Genomic DNA, 13357 nt, shown 5'->3' with positions numbered 1-13357 from the left:
ATTTTTGTTTTTTCTTAATTTATTTGTTTCACATTTCATTCCAAATTTAAAATAAACAATGTGTAAAAAATTGTTTCAGTGGAAATATAAAAGTTAAAGGTAAGATATGTAAAACTAATAATAAAAAAAATACTAATACTTTATTAAAATGATAATTTTCAACATATCTTTTTCTTTTTAATTTACTTTTATTAAGTTTTTAATAAATTTTTAAAGGAGTACTGAATAGGTCAATACTGCCTCGTAAAAAGTTTGTTCTTTAAAAATAAGATGTGAGTTAATAAAAATTATTTAATTATTTATAATAAAATGTCTACCTACCGAATTTTAATTTAAAGAATTATGCATAAAAATTTTGGTTAAGTACGTAAATTATTACTTTCATATTACAATTATTATGCTGCTTTTATACTATACTTAAATTTATATTGCATTTTGCTACAATAATTGACGTCTGTGGCATAATTTTAATTAAATTTCATTGAAAATTATTACTGAATAGTAATAGTGAAAATTAGTTTGAATACATGAATGTTAAATATGGTAGGTAGTTAGATTTAAAAAAAAAAGCAAACAATGGCTAGATTTTTTTTGAAGTTAAAACTCGCTAATCTAACCTTTTCTAGAGACAACTTTTTTACGGACTCAGTTATTTTTTTTTTATTTTTAAAGAAAGCAAGAGAGTAGTAATTGCTCATAAACTTCTGCAAATTGCTATTTAAAGGGAGGAAGGGGGGGGGGAGTGATGTAAATCTACCACTAATTTTTGAATTCTTTAAACTTCGATTGGTTTTCAGATTGTATAAATTGGATTTCAATAATACTTGTTTATGGAGAGATAATTGATGCATTTACATAACAGTTAGCTTTTTTTGAAATTTTTTTTCTTTTTTACAAAAATTTTTATTTTTATTTTAATCTAATGGTATAATTTTAGCTGTTTAAGGTCGAAAAGCACGAGCATTAATAAGTGGGTGGAGAATGAATACCATTACTTCTTTAAAAATATCATAACTTGTTTAATTATATCTCTAATGGAATATCTATAATTGAAAAACATTCTAAAATGACAATAGATAACACTTAAATCTCCTTGTTTAAGAATAATTAAAAAGGTTCATTCACTCTACTCATCTTCCCTATTTTATCATAAGCGTACTCAAAATTGTTCAAAAGCTGATGGCACTGAGTTCAGTCGAACCTCGATTATCCGATGCTCCATCATGCGACACTTCATTTATACAATACGCATTAAAAGCTTTTCGTGACTCACGTTTTAGCATGATCATAGATAATTAGTTCCAACCTTTTCACCGCCAACTTGCAAGACAAACTTTTTTCAACACCCCCTTCAAAAACTTTTTACCAATGTTTTTAAATTATTTAAAAAAGAAAAATCTTACATACTTTATTTAAGGTATGGTACACTTTTAATCATATTAATTTATTGAAAATTCCTACTGAACAGTTATTTTATAGGTGACCCTTTCCTTTAAAATTTTTTTTTTTATGGAAATGGCCCTTACGTACAAAAAATAAAAATAAAAATTTTTTTTTGCTGTGAACTTCTAATTATAATTACAAAATAACTTTTGAACAAATTGTTTTAAAAATCACGAGCTACTGTAATACTATGTTCATGAGAAATTTAAAAGAATATCAAAATAATTTATAAAAGATTAAAAAAAATTAGTTTGAATTTTGAAAATTGAAAAAAATGCCACGTCAAATTCCCTAAAATAATATTTTTTTTTTTTGTAGTACAATATGTACTTAGCTGAATTAATAACTGGTTCAATAACATGTAATTTATTTACGCTTGTATTGGAACATGTTCGATACAAAATGAAATAAAATTACTTTCACATCCTAAAGGAAGTCTCCTTAAAGTCTTATATGTCCGCTGAGGGGGTGATAGCGTCTACGTTTGAAACATTGGTTATAGATGTTAACCAACAGTGAATCAAAATTGATTTATTGGATATAATCGTTATTTGGATAGAATAATAAAACACAAGTTTCTTTTCTTCAACTTTTTATAATTAGTACCTATTTTGAGTAATTTATTAATAGTTTATTGATTTCAAAAGAACCTCTCCACCTGATTATCCAACTATTTCGCTGTTCCCCTCTAGTCCCAAAACGTGTTGTTTTATTGAGCTTTTAATATTATAAAAAGACATTATTATTTAACATTGCTTCTCCCAAGTTTTGTAAGCCTATTTCGACCAAGAAGTGTCTTTATGTCTTTGCCTAATTGCGAAACCTGTAGGGTTTTCAAATTGCGAGATAAATATGAATAAACTGAGCAATATATTTATTGAAACATTGATGCGTATTGCTTTATACTGTCGTAACGTGATTAAATTTTTGTTCGAAGTCTACAATGATCTGCATTAAAAAGCAACATTGCGGGAATCAAAACAATATCAAAATCGTGCAACAATTCTTTTACCGTTACAATTGAAATCGAGATTTTCGAATCTGATTATAATCGATATGTTGCTAGAAAATGGTGTTGATATTTAGATGAAAAAATCATTTAAAATTAAACATTGTTATAATTTTCTTTAAGGTGTCAAAAATCTCTCGGTACCGATATTTATATCATAGGGTTAGGTTTTTCATGTTGGAAATAGGTAGTATACCATTGAGTTAGGTAGAAATAGGTATACTATAGAGTTAGGTATCTCATGGTAGAAATGGGTATACCACAGAGTTAGGTATCTCCTGGTAGAAATAGGTATACCATAGAGTTAGGTATCTACTGGTAGAAATAGGTACACTATAGCGTTAAGTGTCTTCTGGTAGATATAGATATACCAAAGAGTTGTGTCTCCTGGTAGATAATAGGTTTACTGTAGAGTTAAATCTTTCATGCTGCAAATAGTTGTACCATATGCTCATCTTTATATCTAGGATGAGTTGGAGAAAAATGATTATACTGAATTAATTTAACAACTATTGTACGAAAAGAAAAAAAAAAAAATTAGACTAGGAGAAATTGAGAAGATTAAAGGAAGTTAAATTTGAAAAGTGTTTTTTGACTTAGCTTGATAGAAATGGTGTTAAATATCTGTTAACATTGCGCTTCTATTTTAGGTTTCGGACGAAAAGTGAAAACGATTTTGCGAACTAAAAATTTTTTTTCTTCTCAAGCTGGATGAAAACAATGAGTACCAGTTATCTTATGTCTGGGAAAGAAATCATAACTGCCCTTATTATTATTTTTTTTATTTTATACAAATTTATATCCATCTGTTGCTTAATCATCCGTGGGTGAGGCAATTGTGGCAGCAGCGTAACCTCTAATGTTTGTTCTCCTATTTTAAGTATCTTAATGGAAGAACTGTTTTATGGCAAAATGCTTGAATGAGCGTTAACGAACTTTTTTGTTGCACCCAAACAGTGAGAAGTCTGCTATCGATTGGAATTGTAATTTCTTTCCGTAGCAATGGTGGATGCGTGTTATTGAATGTTTAGCTTGTGTTCAGTTCCTGATTGTTAATTGGATTTAAACAGTTTGTTCAGATTTCAAGATGGACTTGGAAGCATTTGAAGAAGAAAGCCATAAATCAGGTAAAGATCATTTTTTTTTTACTCTATTTCAATGTGCACACAAAATGCATGTCCTCCCGATACCATATTGTTCATAAATATAACATTCGACGTTTCAAACCCGTCCTGGTCAAAGTCAAGATGGGAATAAATAAAACGGATTATATTGATGAAAGGAGTACAATTTTATGGACATCGGGCAGCAAACTGTCGTCATCCATCTCTTAGAATTGAAATTTCACTCAGTATTATAAATTATTAAGAATTATTGAATATTCGGTTGATGTTGTGTTTCTAGTTGTAAAAATGAAGATTACTTTTTGTATAGCAGTATACATAGAATTCATTTAGTACAGCAGCATGGGCGGATCGTGAATTTGTGGGGCCCTGGGCTGAAATTACTTAGGGGCCCTAATAGCCATTTTGTCAAAAAAACTGTTTTCTATAGTGATGTAGAACTATCGAAAACAATAAAATAATTTTATTTATTTTTTATTTATTTATTTTTATTTGTGTATTCAAACAGCAACTGTACAACATTATTGCAAAAGAAATTGACAGGTTATGTGTAGTTATGTTATATAAATTATAAAGCAACCTTTCTGCATTTTTGTGTATGTGGTTCGACATTGTTTTGTCCTATATTTGTTTTCTATATATGACATCCTGGAGAAAGAGCGCTCCACTTTACAGCTAGTGATTGGCAAAGTTAAAAAAATCTTTAAGATAGTATAGCAATTTGGGAAAACATCAACAAGTTTCTTTTCATAAATTAGCATAAAAATTTCACTGCAAGAGGTGTAAGACTCTGGCTTAGACTGAATAAGATTTTAACTGAATGCACGTATTCACTGAATGCTCGTCTACGTCATCAGGATAATAATGAACAATATTACATACACTTTCCAGATTTATGTTTTCCATATTTTTGTCTTGCAAATTAATTAAAAATTTGAATTTCTTGCTATAAATCTCATAGACTTGGCTCCTTTTATTTAAATCCATAATCAGCTTATCCAACTCAACGTTTAGCGTGTCACTTTTAAATTTTTCTGCACCGTTTACTGAGAATTTATCTGAAGACTTATCTGAAAATTTTGGAGTAATGTGTCTCTTGTTTATGTAATTGTAGTCTATTCCCGCACTAGTACTTAATTTTTTTAGCTTTCTCTTCGTATTTATTAAGCTTCTGATCTGATTGGTGTCTTATGTTGTTCACGAAGTCTTTCAATGACACAATTAACTTATTGCCTTCACAAATATCTAAACCAGGACTCTGTATTTTTTTATTAACTAAATTAAATGCCTCTTTCCGGAAATCAACTTTCTCATCCTCATTTTCGCTGAAACTTTCGAAAATTTTCATAATGTCATAATAATAATTTTTAAAGCTTTGACAGCATCATAGTGACAAGACCATCAGGTCTGGCTCAAACTTTTTAACGTAAATCTGAGTTTTGTTTCACGATTTAACAGTTCCCACCTATGGGTCGAATTAGAAAAGAAAACGTATATTTTTTGCACTACTCCAAAAAAGTTCACAATTTCGGTTGCAACCTTAACAGATGCTTCACCAACTAGGTTAAGGGAATGCGCAGCACATGGCACATAATTCGCGGATTTATTTTTTTGTTTTAGTAGCGCTTATATCAGGATTGTAGTGACCCGCCCTATTAGCAGCATTCCGTTCGATAGACGCGCACATGCATGGGTTGATTGATCTCAGGGTTTCCAACCTTATAATATTTTTTTTTAAATATTAGATATTTTTTTTAATTCAAAATAGCACCTATTGTTTTCAGTGAGGACTGGGGCCCTTTGCATCTACGGGGCCCTGGGCTGTAGCCCAAAAAGCCCTTAAGTAGATCCGCCCCTGTACAGCAGTATGCATAGAATTCGCGATAGAATATTATAGTGGTATGCATGGAATTTGCAGTAGAATAGTATAGTGGTATGAATTGAATTCGTCGTAGAATAGTAGTACAGTGATATAAATAGAATTCGCTGTAAAATGATAAAGCAGTATGCATAGAATTCGCGGTAGAATAGTGCAGCGGTATCCATCGAATTAGCATAAGCTGCGAAAAAAAAACCCTGATGGAAACGCAGATGGAAAGCCGGTGTCTCTTTTAAATATTTTTTCTGACGCTCTAATCACAAGCAAAAATATATTTTGGTATTCTTTGAATTATGAAAGACCGTCTAATAGCTAACTAAAAAAAATCTGATAGATTATCGGAATTATATTTATACTAAAATATGAAATTCAAAATAAAATAGTTTAAATTTTTTTTATTTATATTTAAAAATTTATCAATAATTGATTTTGTAAATTAAAGGGATTTCAATGATGAATAAGTGTTTGACCTGCATTTAAATAACTGAAAATTTGAAAAGCTAAATAAATAAAAATTTTTTTTAACTATTTTGACTTTTTTCAATACAAAGTAATGAAAAACGTATGGAAATTGTGTTTAATAAAAATTCTGCGTCAATAGGAAAGATAAAGTTTATTCAGTTCACCACTACCTTTTCTAATAAATTCGAGCGCTAGAATATTGAAATAATGTTTAGAATAAAAGTGATAAGTTTTCTATCTAACACTTGATGTATAAATGGAATGGCAGGTAGTGCTTGAAATGAAAATTTTACATTTAAGTTGGAATTTTGTTTAAATTTTTTATTCCAAGAAAAAAGAAACGAGGAAACTTCAATTATCTAACAGTCGCGGGAAAAAATACATTCAACTCTGCAATTTACCTCAGAAATCAAATCTTCTTTGTTTTAGTAATTATTTATTCTGCTTTCGTTTTTAAGATACTTTTACTCAAAGATAAGGCACGTAACTGTTTAAAGATTAATTTCCGCTCTGATTTTTAAATGTTCAAAAAAAAAAAAAATCCATTTGTAGTCAGTTAGAGTTTTCTAAGTTATTAGAAGAAAAAACCACTACTTCCCCCACAGCAGTTTTACGCAACGTTTATGACATTGACTTCATATTTCGGTCATTTATTGTTTCTTTCTCTGCACGAAGATGGAATAATTAATTTTATAGCTAGAGCCAAGTTTAGAACAAAAAATTTTTCAGTCGCAATATGAGTTGAAAGAAAAAAACCTAGCTTTTTTTTTCTTTCTAGAGCAGTATTTTATTTTATTTTATTTTATAACCGTCGTTGAATAGTCAACACAATTTTGGCTTTACGACTACCACCGTTCAACTCCGTAGCCTTGTAATTTTGAACCCAAACCAGAAGAAGAGGGAACTCCTGGATCAAGCAGTGGGAGAAATTTTTGATGGAACTAAACCGCATTTGCTTTACATTGAGAGGGAAACCACAAAAATCTGCCACAGTGAGCCTGACGGTCAGTGGAGACTAACCAATGATTCGTCTATCACTGAGGATATTTTACTTCAGCACGGTGTGCGAAATTTGTATCGATCGAACCCGGTTCACCTCATTCACCTGAGCCCCCATGGCTCCTCCAGAGCAATATATTCTATATTTTATAACCGTCGTTGAACAGCCGACCCAATTTTGAGTTTACGACTACTAATGCTTAGTTTCGTAGCCTTGTAATTTTGAACCAATCCAGAAGACAAGGAAACTCCTGGATCAGTACCCCTAGAGGTATGATTTGTTATGGGAACATGGCGGACTCTGTGACTCGACATTTTTAACGTGCTTCAGTCACCATTTACTACACGGGGAGTCTTCGTCAGGCAGGGATCAAACCCACAACCTCTTGGACATGGATCCAGTGCCCTACCAAACAGGGTATCCCGGCCCTAGAGCAATATAGAGCGATTCCATCGAAACAGATTAAGAGTCATCGATGAAAAAGAAAAAAAGAGTAATACTCTGTTTACAGTGCATAAAAATTAATTCAAGCCTAGCTACATTTAAAATAAACATGCTTAGAAATCATACATGCATATTTATTATTCATAAAAGACATTTTTTAAAAACTCGATATAACGAGTCCAGAATATTACGAGATGTTCGTTATTACAACGTATTTCCGAATAACCGCCAAAATGCTAATATTAAATATACGACTGTTGACTATAATGTCGAAATTTTGTTTAGGGAAATACAATCTTTTTAAAAATTTTGCTTAGAGAAATACAATAGTTGCCAAAATTTTGTTTAGGAAAACACATTAGTTGTAAAAATTTTGTTTAGTTGTAAAAAATTTGTTTAGGGAAATATAATAGTTGTACAAAATTTGTTTAGGGAAACATGACAGTTGTAAAAATTTTGTTTAATGGAATCCAACAGTTAAAAAAACTTTTAGGGAAATGATTGTTACGATTTGGAGGTTTTTTGTTCAGAAATTCCTGTCGATAGCATTTATGACTTCAATAAAATATCGAACGAAGAGATTCAGTCTACAATCTGCATGCAAAAAGAATTTACTCTAAATATGTATTTTGAATCAAAATATTTTTTCAAAATTAACGAAAAAGATATATATATATCTATCTATTATATTTAATCTTTTTATTTCTGTTTTAACATCAAATACATGAATTTGCTTATAATGGCATGCTCACTATAAAGATAATTTCTTCTATTATTATGAATCGTAATTATAATGGAGTTTTACTGAAATTTATAAAAAAGTCCTTGTAAAAAATAGAAATGACCTAGTTTTTGTTGATACCTTTATATTAAAATATGTGTTGTATTTTGTTACATATTTCATTGTAAAAATGATGTGTTTCAGATAATAAAAATTTAAAAATAGTACTTTCATAAAATTTATTAGCTGAAAAGAGAATTTTTATCTGTAAACAACCATTATCTTTAAAGCGCAAATTTTTATAAATTTTTGAGTAAGTAATAAATTGTAGTGTCAATTTTCTACATTGATTGAGCAATAAAATCTGCTGTTCGAGATTAATTTTCATGTGGAAATGGGACGACCACGCAGCACTCGAAAGATAGTTTCGTAAAACTATACCAAAAAATATACCAAAAATATACCAAAAAATATACTTATACCAAAAAAATTGTCACATTGACGTAGAACTACCTAAAATAAGTTATAACTTATTTTAGGTAGTTGCAATTTAAAGGCAAATTGCAATTTAAAGATATTGTAAAAATCATTCTAGTACTGTTTTAGTAAACGTTTTGACATTTTATTATAAATCGTTGAAATAATTGTAGATTGATCATTTCTTTTTATTCAACTTATTCATGAATCTACGAGATTGAATTAATACGTTACGAATGCTGGTAGTGCATACGTTGAGTTACTAAAAATGTGCTGACAAAATTGTTAGAATCATCAGTCTGTTTCTACAAAGAATAGGAAATGATAGAAGAAATAATATACGATTTAAGCAATTTGGATATTTCGTTTCCTGCCCGCTTTGCTACGCACTAAAATGCCTAAGATTCATTTTTGTTCATCATTATAAAACAGAATGAAATTTATGAATTTGCATTTAAATTTATTACGTTTATTTTTTTAAATAATTCAAAAATGACATTTTTTACAGTGATTTAATTTAAAAATTGGACCTAAAAAATTTAAAGTTATCGCCAAGAAATTACAAACTAATTAGAGGAATTTAAAAATAAATGAAGAAATCTTTCTAAACTCTCCAGCACTGTAAGGCACTAAGTACTCTAAGCTTTTTATAAAACTGATCAAATTGTTTTGAGATTTAAGCTTTCTATCAAGCAAAACAGCCTCAAGTAGATGGAATAATCTCAATATAACATTAATGGCGAAAATATGCCGGAACATTTCTCCGGTGAAAGATTTCGAAATGTGAATTAACAATGAATGAAGAAACTTTTCTCCTCTCTCTGATACTGTGAGCCTTAAGTACTATAAGCTTTCTATAATAATTCTCAAAAAATTGTTTAGGCTTTCTATCAATCAAAACAGTCTCAAGTAGAATAAATAATTACAATATAACATTAATGATGAAAATATGCCTGAACATTTCTCCGGTGAAAGATTTCGAAATGTGAATTAACAATGAATGAAGAAACCTTTCTCCTCTCTCTGATACTGTGAGCCTTAAGTACTATAAGCTTTCTGTAATAATTCTCAAAAAATTGTTTAGGCTTTCTATCAATCAAAACAGTCTCAAGTAGAATAAATAATTACAATATAACATTAATGATGAAAATATGCCGGAACATTTCTCCGGTGAAAGATTTCGAAATGTGAATTAACAATGAATGAAGAAACCTTTCTCCTCTCTCTGATACTGTGAGCCTTAAGTACTATAAGCTTTCTATAATAATTCTCAAAAAATTGTTTAGGCTTTCTATCAATCAAAACAGTCTCAAGTAGAATAAATAATTACAATATAACATTAATGATGAAAATATGCCGGAACATTTCTCCGGTGAAAGATTTCGAAATGTGAATTAACAATGAATGAAGAAACCTTTCTCCTCTCTCTGATACTGTGAGCCTTAAGTACTATAAGCTTTCTGTAATAATTCTCAAAAAATTGTTTAGGCTTTCTATCAATCAAAACAGTCTCAAGTAGAATAAATAATTACAATATAACATTAATGATGAAAATATGCCGGAACATTTCTCCGGTGAAAGATTTCGAAATGTGAATTAACAATGAATGAAGAAACCTTTCTCCTCTCTCTGATACTGTGAGCCTTAAGTACTATAAGCTTTCTATAATAATTCTCAAAAAATTGTTTAGGCTTTCTATCAATCAAAACAGTCTCAAGTAGAATAAATAATTACAATATAACATTAATGATGAAAATATGCCGGAACATTTCTCCGGTGAAAGATTTCGAAATGTGAATTAACAATGAATGAAGAAACCTTTCTCCTCTCTCTGATACTGTGAGCCTTAAGTACTATAAGCTTTCTATAATAATTCTCAAAAAATTGTTTAGGCTTTCTATCAATCAAAACAGTCTCAAGTAGAATAAATAATTACAATATAACATTAATGATGAAAATATGCCGGAACATTTCTCCGGTGAAAGATTTCGAAATGTGAATTAACAATGAATGAAGAAACCTTTCTCCTCTCTCTGATACTGTGAGCCCTAAGTACTATAAGCTTTCTATAATAATTCTCAAAAAATTGTTTAGGCTTTCTATCAATCAAAACAGTCTCAAGTAGAATAAATAATTACAATATAACATTAATGATGAAAATATGCCGGAACATTTCTCCGGTGAAAGATTTCGAAATGTGAATTAACAATGAATGAAGAAACCTTTCTCCTCTCTCTGATACTGTGAGCCCTAAGTACTATAAGCTTCATAATTTTTCGGTAATAGATTTCGAAATTAAAGTTCAAATTATTCAGTAAAAGCGATTAAATAAAAAATAAAAACTTCATTAATAATACAGTAAAAATATGGCTGAAAAATCGTTAATCATTAAAATCGTCAATAAAAAAGTTCTGTTAATACCATCCTCTCAAAAAGTAGTAAATATTACATGTAGACATTATTCTTTCGTAGTTATTTAGATAAGCTACAGTTTCTACTTACTGTTTCTTATGTATTTTATATGCTGCATCTAATAAAATATCCCACTTGTTGGGATTAGTGTACAAGACAAGAAACAATACCTCACTTGTCAAGATCGCTGCAAGATAGTAGAGTCATAAGAGTACTTACTATCTCTTAGCTATCTAGACAAAAAAAAAATAGCTAACTAAACAAATTATTACACTTTCTGGTTCTTTGTGTATTTTTTTCACTGAATCGAATAAGATCAGATATGAGTTGATAATAGTTTAAAAAAATGCAAATTAGTTCAAGCCAAAATTAGCATGTTTAATACATGAAAATCCTTAAAATTTTATACAATTATTCTATTGTACTATATTTGGTCTCTTTCAATTCACCATAAAAATATGTCGGGAGCCATTCTTTATTCGTTTAAATAACAATGCGTTATATAAATTGTAATATAATTGCTTCATTTATAATACACCACTATGACTATAAATTCTACATTTTTACATTTACCAATAAAAAGGGCTCTGGATTTTTTTCAAAATTATTTCATGGCACTACGTCACTATACGACACCTTTGATGTACTTAACCATGTTTTACAGCTTTGTTTATCAAATAGGTATACCATAAGAGGTTCTCATGAAAATACCAAGGAGGAAAATTATCCGGGAAGCTTACTTCAGAGTTGGCCAAAAATGTAATCGATTACATTTTTTGATTACAGTAATCAATTACTTGTAATCATGATTACAATTTTCAAAAATTTTGATTACAGCTGTAATTATGATTACAATATTGATTACAGTAATCAATTACTTGTAATCGTGATTACAAAGTTTGATTACAGCTGTAATCATGATTACATAGTCGATTACAGTAATCAATTACTTGTAATCATGATTACAATTTTCAAAAAATTTTGATTACAGCTGTAATCATGATTACAATTTTGATTACAGTAATCAATTACTTGTAATCATGATTACAAGTAATTGCGATTACAAGTAATCACAACAAAAACGATTACAAGTAATTATGATTACAAGTAATCAAAATATATGATTACATGTAATTTGATTACATGTAATTTGATTACATGTAATTTGATTACATGTAATTTGATTACATGTAATTATGATTACATGTAATCTAATTACACGATTACAAGACTATTGTATTCTTATAAATGATTATATTTTACAGTAGATAGTAGAATGTATTTTATAATGATACATTTTGCACGTATTAACATGTACTGCATTTTGTACGTATTTGTATACGTACAAATGAATGTAACTAAAATGTATGTACATATAATTTTATCTAGTGCATATGTTCAGACATTTTAGTTTCACACACATGTACATACACTTATATTGTAGGTATAAAATATATGTACGTATGTATATAGATAATAATTACGTATGTATGTGCAAACAATGTAGACATGTACATTTATACACAATGAATATATGCATTTTATGCAAATATTTGTGTATGTAAAATGTATATCTATGTTCATGTACGCATGTATATACAAGTACTTGTGTTTGTACGAACATACATACATTGTCTGTACAATGTATGTCCCATGCATGTAAGTGCAATTTATTTATGAACAGTACAATATATGTATGCATGTACAATATAGGTATATCTGGAGGATGTACAATATATGTATACATGTACATGATATGCATGTCCAGTGTATTTATGTACATGTACATAATATGTTCATGCTCAATGTAAGTATCCAAATATGCATAATACATTTGTGTACGATTGTACGTACATTGGGCGTATTTATATTTCACATATATTCATACATGCATAACGTACGTACATACACACATTTGAGATGCATATATTGTACAGATGTATATACATATAGCGTACAGATGTATATACATATAGCGTACAGATGTATATTCATATAATGTACATATGATGAAATGAACATATAATGTTCATATAATGTACATATGTGTGTACATATACAGTACATATGTGCATAAATATATTGGGCATAATTCTTTCGTACAAATTTTATATTTGTATATGCATGCTATCCCTATCTATGCATATAGCATATATAGCATATCTATGCATATAATGTTCATATAATGTACATATGTGTGTACATATACAGTACATATGTGCATAAATATATTGGGCATAATTCTTTCGTACAAATTTTACATTTGTACATGCATGCTATCCCTATCTATGCATATGGTGCAATGTATATATGTCCAATGAATGTATCCACACATGTACAATACACGTATGTTCCATGTATGCATATCCATATGTACTATATATGC

Source organism: Parasteatoda tepidariorum, chromosome 1, assembly GCF_982258835.1.
Source record: "Parasteatoda tepidariorum strain Cologne lab strain chromosome 1, Ptep-v5.0, whole genome shotgun sequence".
NCBI lineage: Eukaryota > Metazoa > Arthropoda > Arachnida > Araneae > Theridiidae > Parasteatoda > Parasteatoda tepidariorum.
Note: the sequence above shows the minus strand (reverse complement) of the source record.